We start from the raw sequence: 14,143 nt of genomic DNA, 5'->3' as shown, positions 1-14,143 counted from the left end.
GGGATGTGAAATGTTCATGTGTTTGAGGTCCAATTTTTCTACATAATATTCCCCCAAAAAGTGGTGCTTTAATTTTTTCTTTCTGCTCTGTCTCCAACCTCCAAGGTAAATGGGAGCTGAGCTTTTAAAGGTACCTTAAAATTGGTATTGGCAGCTGAGTCTTGCATTATATACTCAAGGCTACATGCTAGCTGCTGGCTTTGGTGGTTTTTTGCTTTACCTAAACCAGCCCAAAAAAATAGAAACAAACTGAGATATTTGGATTTTGATCGTGGCAGAGCTGTGCACATCTCCTACATTGCCAAAAAAACATCTGAGGCTGTATAAATAGTGCCATTTCAGTCCTCTGGGAACCACGTCAGTGATCTTCCAGCTTCATCCTTGTGTGTCTTACATCATCCTGTGCTGGGGCTTACATAACCACCCTGCTCCCTGGAATGGGCTGAGCTTGGCCTCCTGAATCGATTCTTTTCTCATTTCTGCAGGTTTGGGTTGGGTTATTAAACCTTTCTTGTTTTGTCCCAAATGGGAAGGATTTAGAGAAAGGAGCACACATGAAGCTGTGGGACAGTCAGCCCTTTGAAAAGCAGTTTTTTTCCCTGATTCATCCCATGCAACCCCAAAATTCCCAGATTTGGGCAGGATCACCCAGGGAAGGAGAACATCCCATCCCTGACGTGAGGACTGAATTACTGGGTGGATAATTGGAGATGACACCTCCACTCTGCATATTTTCACATCCTGCTCCTTGCTCTCCATGGCATCTCTGGTTCCCATAGCTTTCCAGGACTTTTCCTGTCCCTTTGGAACTGAATCCAGGCTGGGAGTCCCACCAGCCCCCAAATCTCCCTGCAGAGCTCTCCACCTGAGGCTTGGCAGTGCAGGAGCACCAGGGAAGGCAGATTTCTATGGCTTTGCACCCAAATGGGTTTGATTTTATCATCCTAGCTGAGCTCACTTCCCAGCACAGCTCAGTGCTGAGGAGAGAAATGGGATTCAACCGTTTAGGGGAAAACACTGGGTTTGGAATATTTTGGGGTTTGTTCTAAGCATTCAACCATTTCCCTTTATTAAGAGAAATGGGGTTCATCCATTTAGGGGAAATCTCTGGGCTTGGAATATTTTGGGGCTTGTTCTAAGCATTTCTCTTTATTTAGGGAAATATTTATTTGATACAACCCTGCCAACGTGAGGATCCAGCAGATCAATCTTCCCATTCCTCTCCCAGCCTCAGCCTTGTCATTCTCCATTATTCTCCATCCCCTTGGACAGTTCTGGGTTAAAAAGGCAGAAATTACCTGTGGGAATGACCCTCCTGCTGTAGGATCAGCTCCATTCCTGCTGACTTGGGAAGTTCCTTGTGCCCAGGAGAGGTTTTGGAGGGAAGAGCTGCCTCAGAGTGTTGCATAAACCCAATGTATTGCACTTGGCAGTGGCTGTGGCACTTGGTGACAACCCTCCTCCGTGACCACACTGGGGACACAATTTAATTATTAATCCTGCTGATTTCTGTGGGTTTACTGGGGCCATTTCACTCCTCTTGGAATCTGGAAAGCCTGGAAATAGGGAATTCTGTCTCTGCTGTACAAATCAGAATTTTGTCCCTCTGTATAACTACAGGCAGTTCTGCTCTTTGCTGGGCAGAAAAACAAGTCCCAGTCACACAGGTGACCTCAGAATTTTCTCTTCACCAATAAAATACAATCCAGACCTTTGCAAGTATTTTTATTTTCTTTGGTTCCTTTGTAGTTTTTTTTATTTTTTTAATATTTATTTATTTATTTAGGAAAAATATATAAATTAAAAATTTATCTGCAATAGATGCTTCAAATTTCCTTCTGGAGGCCAAAAATGACTTTCTGGATCAATACCTGGATGCTTTCCTGGGGTCTGGGTGGGCAACAGAGCCAAAAGTTCAGGTGTTTTAAACAAGGAGTGATTTCAGCTGTTTCACAGCAATAACTTCAGCTGGTTTGTAACAACTAATTAGCTGAGGAGATCTGGGTTGCAGCAAAAGCCACAAATCTCCTCATCCCCCATTTCAGTTATTCACTGCTGGCTGGTTTTGCCCTGAGCCTGACCCATCCTGCTGTCACAGCCTCCCCTCCCCTCCCCAAACCTGCCTTTGCTGCGTCTTCTCCCTGCCAGGGGGAGGATTTGATCCTGGAAATGTCAGGATTTGATCCTGGAAACGTCAGGATTTCATCCTCCCCAGCAAACAGGGAGCAGAGCTGCCAAGCAAACGTTGTGACCCAACAGCAGAACTGCCCTAGATTCTTACATCTTGTTGGGAAATTTGATGACAGCCTGGTTGCCCAGGGGTGCAACATAATCACTTCTCAGCTCGCTGATACGCTGCCTCTCAGCAGCTGCACTAAATGTGGTTTTATCCCCACTGCTTGTAAGAACACTTCTTAATTCTTCTGATGCACAGGGAGGGGAGGAAAAAAAAAAAAAAACTTCTCAAGCGTAGAATGGCTGGGATTCTTTTAATTCCCAATGTAAATATGCTTTGGAAATGATTTTTTCCACCTCCTCACCACCCAAATTCTTCTTTGACAATGCTGGGGTTTTGTCTTTTATAAGCATTAGCCCTGGATGACACTTTCCTAGCTGCTGCTGCTGCTGCTGGTGGAGCTGCCAGGAAAAGTTTGGGAGAGCTGAACCACCATTTTGCAAAAGTTTCTGGAATTTCCTGGAGTGAAATCAGGTGCTGGAAGGAGCATTTTGGGTGAGAGAATAAATACACCAGGCTATATCCACATATACTATATACTATATCCATATATCCATATATACTATATCCATATATTCTTATTTTCATATATGTAAAGCCCCACCTGAATGGAAGGGCTGAAACCAGACTTTCCATCAGTGGTTATTGAAAGGCAGGCAGATTTATTTAATTTTAAATATTTTAGGTTTTATCCTAAAAGGTCCTTCCCGTGGCCCATTTTTGGTTTGTATCACCTGAATCCAGTGTTTCTGTCTGTGGTTACTGAAGGAGAGAGAAATAAAATTTATTTTTTTAAAAAATGTAGTCTTTATCCTAACAGGTACTTTCAGTGGCATCGTTTTGGATCACATAATCTGAATCCAGTGTTTCCATCAGTGGTTGCTGAAGGGCAGACAGATAAAATTATTTTATTTTAAAAATTTATTTCAAATATGAACTCTGGGATCCTCTCTCCTGGCTATCCCCACGTGCTTCCCAAGTCTGTCATGGAAAAGAGACTTTTCTGTCCCTGAATTTCTGATTTCCTTGGATAAAACAGGACCTTCACTCTCCCATGGCCAGCGTGGATTTCCTCAGCTGGCAGAGGTTTGCAGGGAGTTAAAAAAGGGAACAAGAGGAGGGAAATGTTGTATTTGCATCAGAAAGTTTTGTGGGTTTGGGTTGGTTTTTTACACACACCAAAAAAACCCCAAAAAATAAACCTGTCATTTCTTACAGCTACAGTTCAAATAGAAGATGAGTGAAATGTTCTATTTCCATCAATAGTTTTTTCGCAGGTTTTTTTTTTGGTTTTTTTTTACAAAAATCACATTTTTGCTTTCATTTCTCACAGCTACAACTTGGGGATCATCCAACAAAAGATCAGTGAAATGTCATATTTCCAGCAACAGCTCTTTGGGGCCTTTTGACCAAAAATCCTGTTTTCAGTTCCATTTACTGCAGCTGCAGTTTGGGGAAGATCCCCAGTGTGGGTGGAGCTGCTGCAACCCCTTTGGTGCAGGTTGCTGTTGCTCATTTAGGGAAAACAGAATTCTTGTTACACCATCAGAAAAATAACCAATATCCAGAAATGGGAGAGGAGAGTGTTGGGAAACTCAACCTTTTTTATTTCCCTGTGATCAGTTGTTTTAGGATTAAAACTACCCATAATTTGCATGATTGGACTCATCCTGTAGCTTTCTCATAAAAGAAAAGCTCATCCTGTGTTTTTCCTCATCAGCTTTCTCATCATTTATCTAAATTCACAATTTTTCAGCTCTGGGGGAATTGCTAATTTTCATCTTTTTGCCTTCCTGCTTTTTCCTTTTCAGCATCTTCCTCTTTTTAGGGTGTGCATTGCTCTGTGCTTTCTAGGAAGTGCAGCTCTATTTCAATTTTGACCCAAATATCTTTATGCCTCGATCAGTTAAAAGTGCCAAAGCGCTCTGGAATCTTCAAATTGGCTCTTCAATTGCACAGAAAAAAAAATGGGAAAATCTCTTTCTGTGGCCTTCTCCTGCAGGGCAGCATCAAACCTGACAGGGCTCTTTGCTCCTGCAACACAGGGAGCAAATTTAAAGATCTAAAGCACTTTAAAAAGCCATAAGTAATAAAAAATGCCTTTCTCTGGCTGCATGAAAATAATCCTTTTTTTTTTTTTTTCCCAAGGTAGTTATTTATTTATTAGGAAGGGTTCAGAGAGTAGTTGTTTATCACGTGTAATAATTAGTCCTGAAAGCAAGGTTTGGCTCAGTGGTTTAGAAAAATTCATCATCCAGGGCAAAATTTTCAAATATTTCCTCCAAAAAAAAAAAAAATCTCCACGTGCCAACACCCTGCAGTGCTGCCATGCTGCATGTCCCATGCTGAGGGATGAGCTGCAGCCCAGCAGGCTGGAATCACCCAGAGAGTGGCCTTGAGGTTGATTTGAGCTCTGCTTTCCTCATTTTGCTCTCCAGTCCATCACTTGGATGTCCTGCCTGGGCTGAACCTCACATTTATCTGAGTCTCGTGGGCTCTGCTTGCTGCAGGATCAGCTGGGCAGCCCCTGCCTCAGCTCACAGGTAAAAATTGCCCTTAAAACTTCAAATTTATATTTTTTTCTGGCAGCTCTGCCCTTGTCGCGTTTCAAGCTGCACCCCGAAGTGAGTTTCTTGCTCAGTTCCCAAGAGTTCTTTCTGTAAATCAGATTAAACAGTTGGATGCACAGTGGTGTTGCCAGTGTTTTAAACTCTTGGAAATTCAGGTTTTTTGTACCAGTTTTGCTCTCCCAGGCAGAATCTCAGAATCTGTAAGGCTGGAAAATCTCTCTGAGATTGAGTCCAACCCTTAATGCCCCTAAATCAAATCCTGAAGTAATTATGAACTATTTTAATTTTACTTTTGCTGTTGTTTTCACTGTTTTCACTGTTTTCACAGCTCTGGGAGATGCTGCTCCTGACAGGACCTGCTCTGGCACTGTGAAAATCCCCAATTTGGTTAGTTTTGTCTGAAAAGCAGTGGCTGTGAGAGCTCTGGCAGAGGCAGGGAAAGGACATTTTAAAGATCACATTTCATTACCTCACTGATGTCACCCAAAATCCTCAGGAGCTTCAGTGGGCCCAGAGTGGCCCAGGGTTGTAGCAAATGCACCAGAAAAATCACAGAAGTATTAAGGTTGGGAAAAGTGTCCAAAATTATTTTCAGCCATCCCCCAAGTGCCACCTCCACAGGGCTTTGGGACAGAGGTGATGCCTGCAACTCATTGCAGAGGGAAAGAAAGAGAATGGGAAAAAAATTTAAAAAAAAAAAAAAGAAGGAATAGGAATTTTAAATGTCCAAGGCCAGGCTGGATGGGGCTGGGAGCAGCCTGGGGTAGTGCAAGGGTGGGATGGGATGAAGTCCCAACTGTGATTCTGTGATTATCCAACCCATATCTATTCCTAGTGGTTTTCTATCCTAGAAAAAATCCAGGGAGCTATGGGAAAGCATTTTCCAGTTGGGAAAAACGTTAGTGGAGAGTTGTAAAGGTTCAGCAGCAGCAGGTGAGCTGTCCTGCAGGGATTGCCATCCTTCAGGGAGGGCAGCAGAGGCAGGAAGGCATCCCAGGGATGTCAGGAGAAGAAATCCCTTTATAAAAACAACCCCACGGTGCAATTGTGACTGACTGGGCTTTTTCTGGTTCTCTGGCCTTGCTGCCCTTGTGAAATCCTGGCTCACTTCTGGCACTTTGGCTAACTAGAAAAGCATTCTGGGAATGACTCAGCTAAACCAGAGGTGAAAAACAAGTGACATAATTGTGAAACAATTATTAGAACCAGTCAGTGCTCACACCATGGGGCTGTGGTTGGTCACACCTGATGCTGTTCCTATCCTGGTCTGTAGTGTTGGTTAAGCACATTTGTTGTGCCTCACAAGTGTGTAAACTCATAACAAACTAGCAGTTTAAAAACCCTGGATTTTTGCAATAAAGCGTCTTTGCCACACCACCATGTGTTTAATGCCAAAACATGATGTGTTTAATGCCACATGTGTTTAATGCCAAAACATGATGTGTTTAATGCCATCATGTGTTTAACACCAAAACACCAGCCTTGTGGTGACCTCTGGTGAGAGCTGGCAGCAAAAAAACCATGATGTGATGGGAAAACATTCCTCTCCAGCTGCACTGTCATCATCGTGGTGATCAGTGTCTGTCACTGCCTCGTGCTGGGTGGGGACATTCCTGTGTGACAGGAGCAGCCTGGGATCTCCTCCAAAAACCAGCATACATCCAGGGACACCAAGCCTGAGCAGGATTAGCTGCCCCACCAAGCAGGCTCTGCCTGCTGAAGCCTCAGATGGTGATTTCACCATCACTTCTGCCTGCCCTGCTCTGCACACCTCCAGGGAGATCAGGAGGGTGGCAATGCTGGAATGCTGGAATGCTGGAATGCTGGAATGCTGGAATGCTGGAATCCTGGAATGCTGGAATGCTGGAATGCTGGAATGCTGGAATGCTGGAATGCTGGAATGCTGGAATGCTGGAATGCTGGAATGCTGCCCTGCAGCCTCTGCCTGGCTGCTCCTGCCCTTCTCCCCAGTTTGCTGTGGGAATTGCTTACAAACAGCAATAAAAACCCTGCAGCAATTCCAGACACATCCCAGTTCCTCCAGCAAGGAGCTGGCAGAAGATCCCAACTCACGGGAAGCTTTCTGGAAGGATTTTCAGTCTCTGTGAGCAGAATTTTTGTACATCCCCAGCTTCTTGCAGAGCTGACTCCTTGCAAGCAGATATTTGGCAAAGCAATTACAATTTGGGAGAACTTTATTCCAGTCAGTCAGGTCACATGTTGGGGCTGTTGGATTATTTCATCCAGTCCCTGTGTGAAATGCCTTCATTTTCCAGCACTTCCTGCAATAATGTTTCTTCATTCTGAAATTTATCTCTATTGGACACTGTTTTGCACCATTTTTTTGCATTCTTGTGTGTTGGAATTAGTGTGTTCAGTCTCATGCTCAGGCTGTTGATAATGATAAAGTGCCTGAAGAAATGTAAATCAAGTTGCTGCAAATCCCAAACCATATTTTAAAGGATGTCACTGCCACATGCTTTACCCGAGCTGAGGGCAAAGGTCTCATCTGGGGACATTTTTCTGTGTCAGTGCTTTTCCTAACTTGACTTTCTCCTTGTAATGATTTCTCTTAAATTATTTGACAGGTCCACTCGCTGAAATCCTAGAATTTTCCATCAAAATTGAACCTGAATCCAACTAAACATCACCTTGAGCGCCACGAGCTCCCAGCCTGTCACAATCCTGTCACAGCAGCCTCTGCTCTCTGTTCCAGAAGAAACGAAGACTGAAAACCTCTTCTTTCCCAGGTAATTTCTTTAATTCACGCTTTTCTAGCTGCAGCCTCAGACACAAAACGTGTCCATGGCCATTTCCCTGGGCAGGGGAAATGCATTAGGGATGGATGGGGATGGATAGGGATGGATAGAGATGGATAGGGATGGATGGGGATGCAGGGGGATGGATGGGGATGCATGGGGGATGTCGCTGTTGAGCCGCTAGCAGAGAAGTAGAAACCCAGGTTCTCAGGCAAGAAAAGAGAGACTTTATTATTTTGATTTCCATATATATAGACTTTTCACAGGTCACCCAGATTGGTCAGTCAAAAACCTCCCCCTAGGCCTAATTGGCCAGGCCTGAACTGCCCAAACCTCGAGACCCTGTTTGCAAAAACATCCAAACTTTATCTTTGTTTATAAAACACAGCAAAATGTTCTCACAGGAAAGACCTGTGCTAGCCACAGGGGATGGATAGGGATGGATGGGGATGGATGGGGATGGATGGGGATGGATGGAATGGATGGGGATGGATGGGGATGGATGGATAGGGATGGGATGGGTAGGGATGGATGGGGATGGATATCAATGGATAGGGATGGATAGGGATGGATGGGAATGGATAAGGATGGACAGGGATGGGTAGGGATGGATGGGGATGGACAGGGATGGATAAGGATGGATGGGATGAGTAGGGATGGATGGGGATGGATGGGGATGGATGGGGATGAGTAGGGATGGATAGGGATATATAGGGATGGATATCAATGGATAGGGATGGATAGAATGGATAGGGATGGATAAGGATAGATAGGGATAGCTAGAGATGGGTATGGATGGATGGAATGGTCAGTGCCTGCTTGCTGCAGACAGATGGAACTCTCAGTGGGACCTGCTGTGGGAATTAGCTGCAGTTGCTTCTCTGAGGACATCTTATTATTAAAACTGAGGAGCTGAAGCTTTGTGGGACTGTTTTTCCAGTTCTGTGCTCCTCCAGGCCAGGGCTGGATAAAACACAGTTGTGGTGGCTCAGAGAAGTTCTGTGTGATGAGATGCAAATGTCACAAACCAAATCAAAACACTGCAATGATCCTAATTATGAAAATCAACGTAGGACCTGCAAAGAGATGTGAACCATTGCAAAATAAATGCTGGAGTGCAGGATAAAGCCCACAGGCTTAGGAGCAAATACAAAGGGCTCCATAGTACAGAGACCCCCTTTGAAACTGTAATCTCCAATAATTTAGGCACTTCATTTACAGCTGGAGATTGTTCCAGGCTTTCCCAAGGATTCCTGAAGCTCTCAGCTCTTCCACAGAGGAAAATCTCCTTCAGGATCTGCAGCATGCATAGCCCATGTGTTTGTGCAAATATGGTCTCCCTGGCTGCCAAATTTCAATCCTTTTTGGGGCAAAACACAGGACTGGGATGAGCAAAAGAAATCCAACACAGGACTAGGATGTGCACAAAAAAAATCAAACACAGGACTGGGATGTACAAAAATAAAATCCAACACAGGACTGGGATGTGCACAGTAAATATCGATCTGTGTTTTCCACTTAGGACAGAATAAAATAACTCCAGAAAGCCCTAAAGCCTGAAGTGCTGATGGTTTTTCCAGGGGCAAAGGCAGACAAAAGAACACGCAGAGTTTTCCAGCAGCCTTCCCCCAAGGCAGCAGAATCCCCCTTTTATTTCCAAGGATGTTTCAGTCCAGGCATTTTTCTGCTTTTCGTGCAGCACAACAGGAGAGGAGAGCTGATGTGATGGAAAGGAAACCTGTGGGGTGCTTTAGGGTTTTTTACCAGCATCCAGAATTCTTCCTGGAAAATCCTGGTGCCTTTGACCTGCTCACCCTGGAGATGGGCACAGGCTGCTTCCCCAGGATTTCCTGATGTTCCAGTGCATTGCTCTCCCTAGAAAATGTGTAGGGAAATTTATTTGTACAAAATAAAATGTAGTTATTAAAAAAAACAACCCACAAAGCACCTTTGGCTTGTCCAACACTATGTGAAAGTCTTTTATCTGAGTACTTGACATTCTGTTTACTTGCTCAGCTTCATCACAAAGCACATCCCAGTGGAACTACAGAATTGCTGTTCAGATCTATGTTTTTTAAAATTTTTTTCCTCCTTGACGTGGGATCTGTTCCTCCTGGAGAAACAGTAATTTTCTGGTGAGATCCTCTCTGCTGGTGGCATGGAGCTCTTGCAGGGTGGTTCAGCTTTTGCTTTCAGGAGGGAAAACAAGAAGGGAAAAGTGAATTTGGAAAAATGAATTTTTGCTGTGGGAACAGACTTAGAGCAGTTGCTTTGGCAGTGCTGGAGTGCCTAAACACATGGAAAAATGGATATAAGTTGGTTTGGTGGCATTCCTGGTGTTGCTTCCCTTTCCCTTTCCCTTTCCCTTTCCCTTTCCCTTTCCCTTTCCCTTTCCCTTTCCCTTTCCCTTTCCCTTTCCCTTTCCCTTTCCTTCTCTTTTCCCCTTTTCCACTTTCCCATTTCCACTTCCCCTTTCTTTTCCCATCCCATACAAAAAGGCTGGTTGGTAACAGGGCCAATGAAATCCTGCATTCTCCCCAATCCCATCAGCTGCAAACTGAAATCCATGGCACATTCACCTGCAATGTGACTCATTTTTCCTCATTGATTATTAATATTTTCTCCAGAAATTTCCTTTCTGAAAATCTCAATCACATCCAACCAGAGCTGAAATATTGGAAAAAAAAAAAAAAGAAAGAAAGAAAAAGTCAAAGCAACTACATTTGAAATATGAGTTAGGAACCAATTGGCTGCAGTTTGCTGGAAGTTTATTTTGGTTTGTGCAGCCTTGAAGGAGCTGAGTGTGTTTTCAGCAGTGTTTGGTGTCAGCTGGGTGGAACAACCTCTGATGGTGACCCAGCAAAAACCCCAAGGCTGCCTTGTCCTGATCCTCCAAACTCCAGATGACTGCTGGATGCTCAAATATTTATGCAAGTATATGTTGGCAATAAAATAAAACACAAAAAAAAACCCATTAGGAATAAAAGACTCAATTATATTTTGCTGTTATATTTAACAAGGAAGATGCCATATAAATTAGTAAGGATGTGTATAAACACGATTTAATAAGTGAGAACAAAGCTGTTTCCATCCCCCAGCACGGGGAGTTGATGGGGCTGTGCAGTGTAATTATGTTTGGATGAGGATGAGCACCTCAAACTGCAGCTAGAGCTGGAATTCTGCTGGAATTCTGGTGGAATTCTGCTGGAATTCTGCTGGAATTCTGGTGGAATTCTGCTGGAATTCTGGCGCTGAGCAGGACCCCATGGAACCACTGAGCTGCACAGTCTGGGGCAGAGAGAGCAGGGAAAAGTGCTTTGGTTTCAGATGGACTGGAAAAAATCAACACAAGATTCTCTCAGACTGCAATTTGCTGTTTAATCATGGAGTCCCAGACTGGTTTGGGTGGGGAAGGAACTTAAAGCTCATCCAGTTCCACCTTCCACTGTCCCAGGCTGCTCCAAACCCCATCCAGCCTGCCCTTGGACACTGCCAGGGATCCAGGGGCACCACAGCTTCTCTGGGCACCCTGTGCCAGGGCCTGCCCACCCTACAGGGAACAATTCCTTCCCAATATCCTATCTATCCCTGCCCTTCTGCAGCTCAAAGCCATTCCCTGTGTCCTGTCCCTCCATCCCTTGTCCCCAGTCCCTCTCCAGCTCTCCTGGAGCTCCTTCAGGCACTGGCAGGAGCTCTGAGCTCTCCTTGAATCCTTCTCTTCTCCAGGTGAGCACCCCCAGCTCTCCCAGCCTTTTGTTGACACACTTCACCATCAAACCCTTTTCCCCATCCATTTTCCCATGGATGTGAACTGGATGATCCCAATGATTCCTTTCCCACCCCGTTTGTCTCCTCCCAGAGGAGGGCAGCTGGGAGTGAAGCACCCCCAGCATGGGATTGTTCTTCCCCCTGCAGCTCTCCCAGCTGAGGGATGAGCAGAACACATTCCTCACTCACCTCAGGGCTTGGAGACAAACCCTTCAAAGCCTTGGAACTCAGGGTTTAAATCCTGTAGGGATCTCAGCCTCTCTTTTCTGGCTGCAGGACTTTCTGAGCAGAGGAGAGGCTGCAGTTGGAGCCCTGGGAGCCTCAAGCATGAGCTGCAGGTTTTCAGCATCTCCTGCAAAGCCTGAATTTCCTCTCTCTTTCCCTGTGTTTCTCCCCTGCCCATGACCTAAATTATGAGTGGAAGATATTAAGGCTGGATTTGAACTTAAGAGCTGAGTGCACCCACAGGAGAAATTAAAGCCCAGTGTTGTTTTTTGATTGAAGGTAAGCAAGCAGTGAAATGATGCTGCTTTCTGTGTTTGAGCTGCTGCCAGGAATGGGACATTTGGAGCAATATCCTACTCTTCTTTATGGCTTTTTGTCCTCTAAAGTCAGTCAGATACCCCAACCATATTTCCATGGCAGGGGGTTGGAATAAGATGGTTTTTAAAGTCCTACCTGGTGGCTACCAGCGCTCCTGCTGTAAGTATTGACTGCATTCTTCCTTAAAATAGGCCAAAAAACCTATCCAAATTTGCAAATATTTAATCTAAATAAATTCTCAGAGTCCTTGAATAACCCCACCTCCTTTGATTGCAGCTCCTTTATCTCTACTCAGACAATTCTTCCACCTGCTGGTAATATCCTCATGGATTTCAGGCTGGTGTCCTCAGCTGAGGGATGGGATGTTCAGATACTCTGACTGTGACTCTCCTTCACCCTCCTGGGGCAGCTGTGGCTGCTGTTGGCCCATGGGTCACTTCTGCTGGATTTATCCCAGTGAAAGCAATGCCTTAATTCCTGCAGACTCCTCCCGTGTCAGGGTTCTGCTCCCACACGAGGTGCTCGGGGTGTATCCGAAGGTATGGAATCCATTTCCTCTGGAGTGGTTTCCCAGGCAACTGGCACATCTCCATCCCAGCAGGGAGCAGGGCTGCCTGGCCGAGCTCCGCCCAGGTTAGGAAGCAGAGATGCTCTGGATGAGGTTGGGATATTTCCTCACCCAGCTAAGGTCATCCCCGGGGCTGGCATTGTCCAGGATAAAGAGGGTTTGAGTGCTCGAGGCACAGAGCCTGGGCACGACCTGCTGGCAAGGACTGGGTGGGTGCTGTGAGCACAGAGAAACACAGAAACTCAGCTCGGGGACAGCTGGACCAGGGCTGCCCCTCCCTGCAGGGAAATATCTGTGAGAAATGAGGGAAAACCCCACGGGGCTGAAATGAGGAAAGAGCAAAGAGAAGGCACCCAGAGAAGAGAAGTCTCTGTGGTGATCTTATTGTGCCTCTCAGTACTGAAAAGGGTTACAGGAGAGCTGGAGAGGGATTTTTTTATTAGGGCAAGGAGTGACAGGACAAGAGGGAATGGATTTAAACTGAACAACTGTAGGGTTTGATGGGATATTGGGAAGAAATTCTTCCTGTGAGGGTGGGGAGGTCCTGGCAGAGAGAAGCTGTGGTGCCCCTGGATCCCTGGCAGTGTCCAAGGCCAGGCTGGACATTGGGGCTTGGAGCAGCCTGGGACAGTGGAAGGTGTCCCTGCCATGGCTGGGGTGGCACTGGATGATCTTTAAGGTCCCTTCCCACCCAAACCATTCTGGGATTCTATGAAAATACCACTTTATGCAGCAGAAAAAAAGAAGTAAATACATTTTGTTTTAGTTCTTGGTTCATTCTTGTGGAAATGGGCCTGAGCACAGAAGGAGAGCAGGGAACACAGAGTCTGCATGAACACTGCTCTATTTTAAAGTCCCTCTCCAGCCCCTCTTGATGCTATCCCACCCCAAATGTGTCAGTGGGGTCTGGGGAGAGGTTCTAGGCTGGGAAATAGCTCTGGGAAACACAAAGTTCTGCAGGTCTGTGTTTCCCATCGCTGCCATTTGGATCAGAAATCACCACTTTGCAGCTTGTGAACCACAGGGACTGCAAAGGGCCTTGGTGAGGCTGAAGAGCAGTTTGGCCCTGAAAACAGAAACACTGAGCTTCACCTAGAAACCCCAGCAGGGCTGAGCTGTGAGTGGCTCAGGGGAAACACAGACCTTTGTGCTGAGGCTCTGAGCCCTGCCCTGGCTGTGCAGCTGGGGGGAGCTGAGCATGGCCATGGCACTGCTGAGCCCCAAGGGCTCTCACTGCTGCACTGCCAAGGAGCACATGTCCAGGGACTCTGCCCTTGCAGCAGGAGCCTGAGATGAGCTGGATCAGAGTATTTTTAGCTGCTGTCCTGCTGGCTTAGGCGCTGCTGATATTATGGAATTTGGCAAGGCAGAGAGCTGTAGGGTTATTTGAGTTTCAAGGGATCTCTTATCCGTAACGTGGTCGTGTCGCTGCTGTGGTGAAGAGTGGGAACTGTGGGAGCTGAGCTTCCTTAGCTGCTCATTCATAATTTGGTGTGCTGGTTGGAGCTTCTCCCATCTCCTGAGGCGATGCTGAAGGGCAGGAGCTCTGGCAGGGATCCCTGAGCCTGAGGAGATGGTGCTCATGAAACACCATCCCTGAACACCTAAACCCAGAGAGAGCCTGGATCCTCACACCATTCAGGTGCTTGGTGCCTCCATGGAGAGTTAATTCCAGAGTGCTCCCAGTGCTTCCAGCTTT

This window comes from Lichenostomus cassidix, chromosome 6 (genome assembly GCF_008360975.1).
Source record: "Lichenostomus cassidix isolate B80296 chromosome 6, HeHo_3.0, whole genome shotgun sequence".
NCBI lineage: Eukaryota > Metazoa > Chordata > Aves > Passeriformes > Meliphagidae > Lichenostomus > Lichenostomus cassidix.
The sequence above is the reverse complement of the archived record's forward strand: the minus strand, read 5'-3'. Positions refer to the sequence as shown.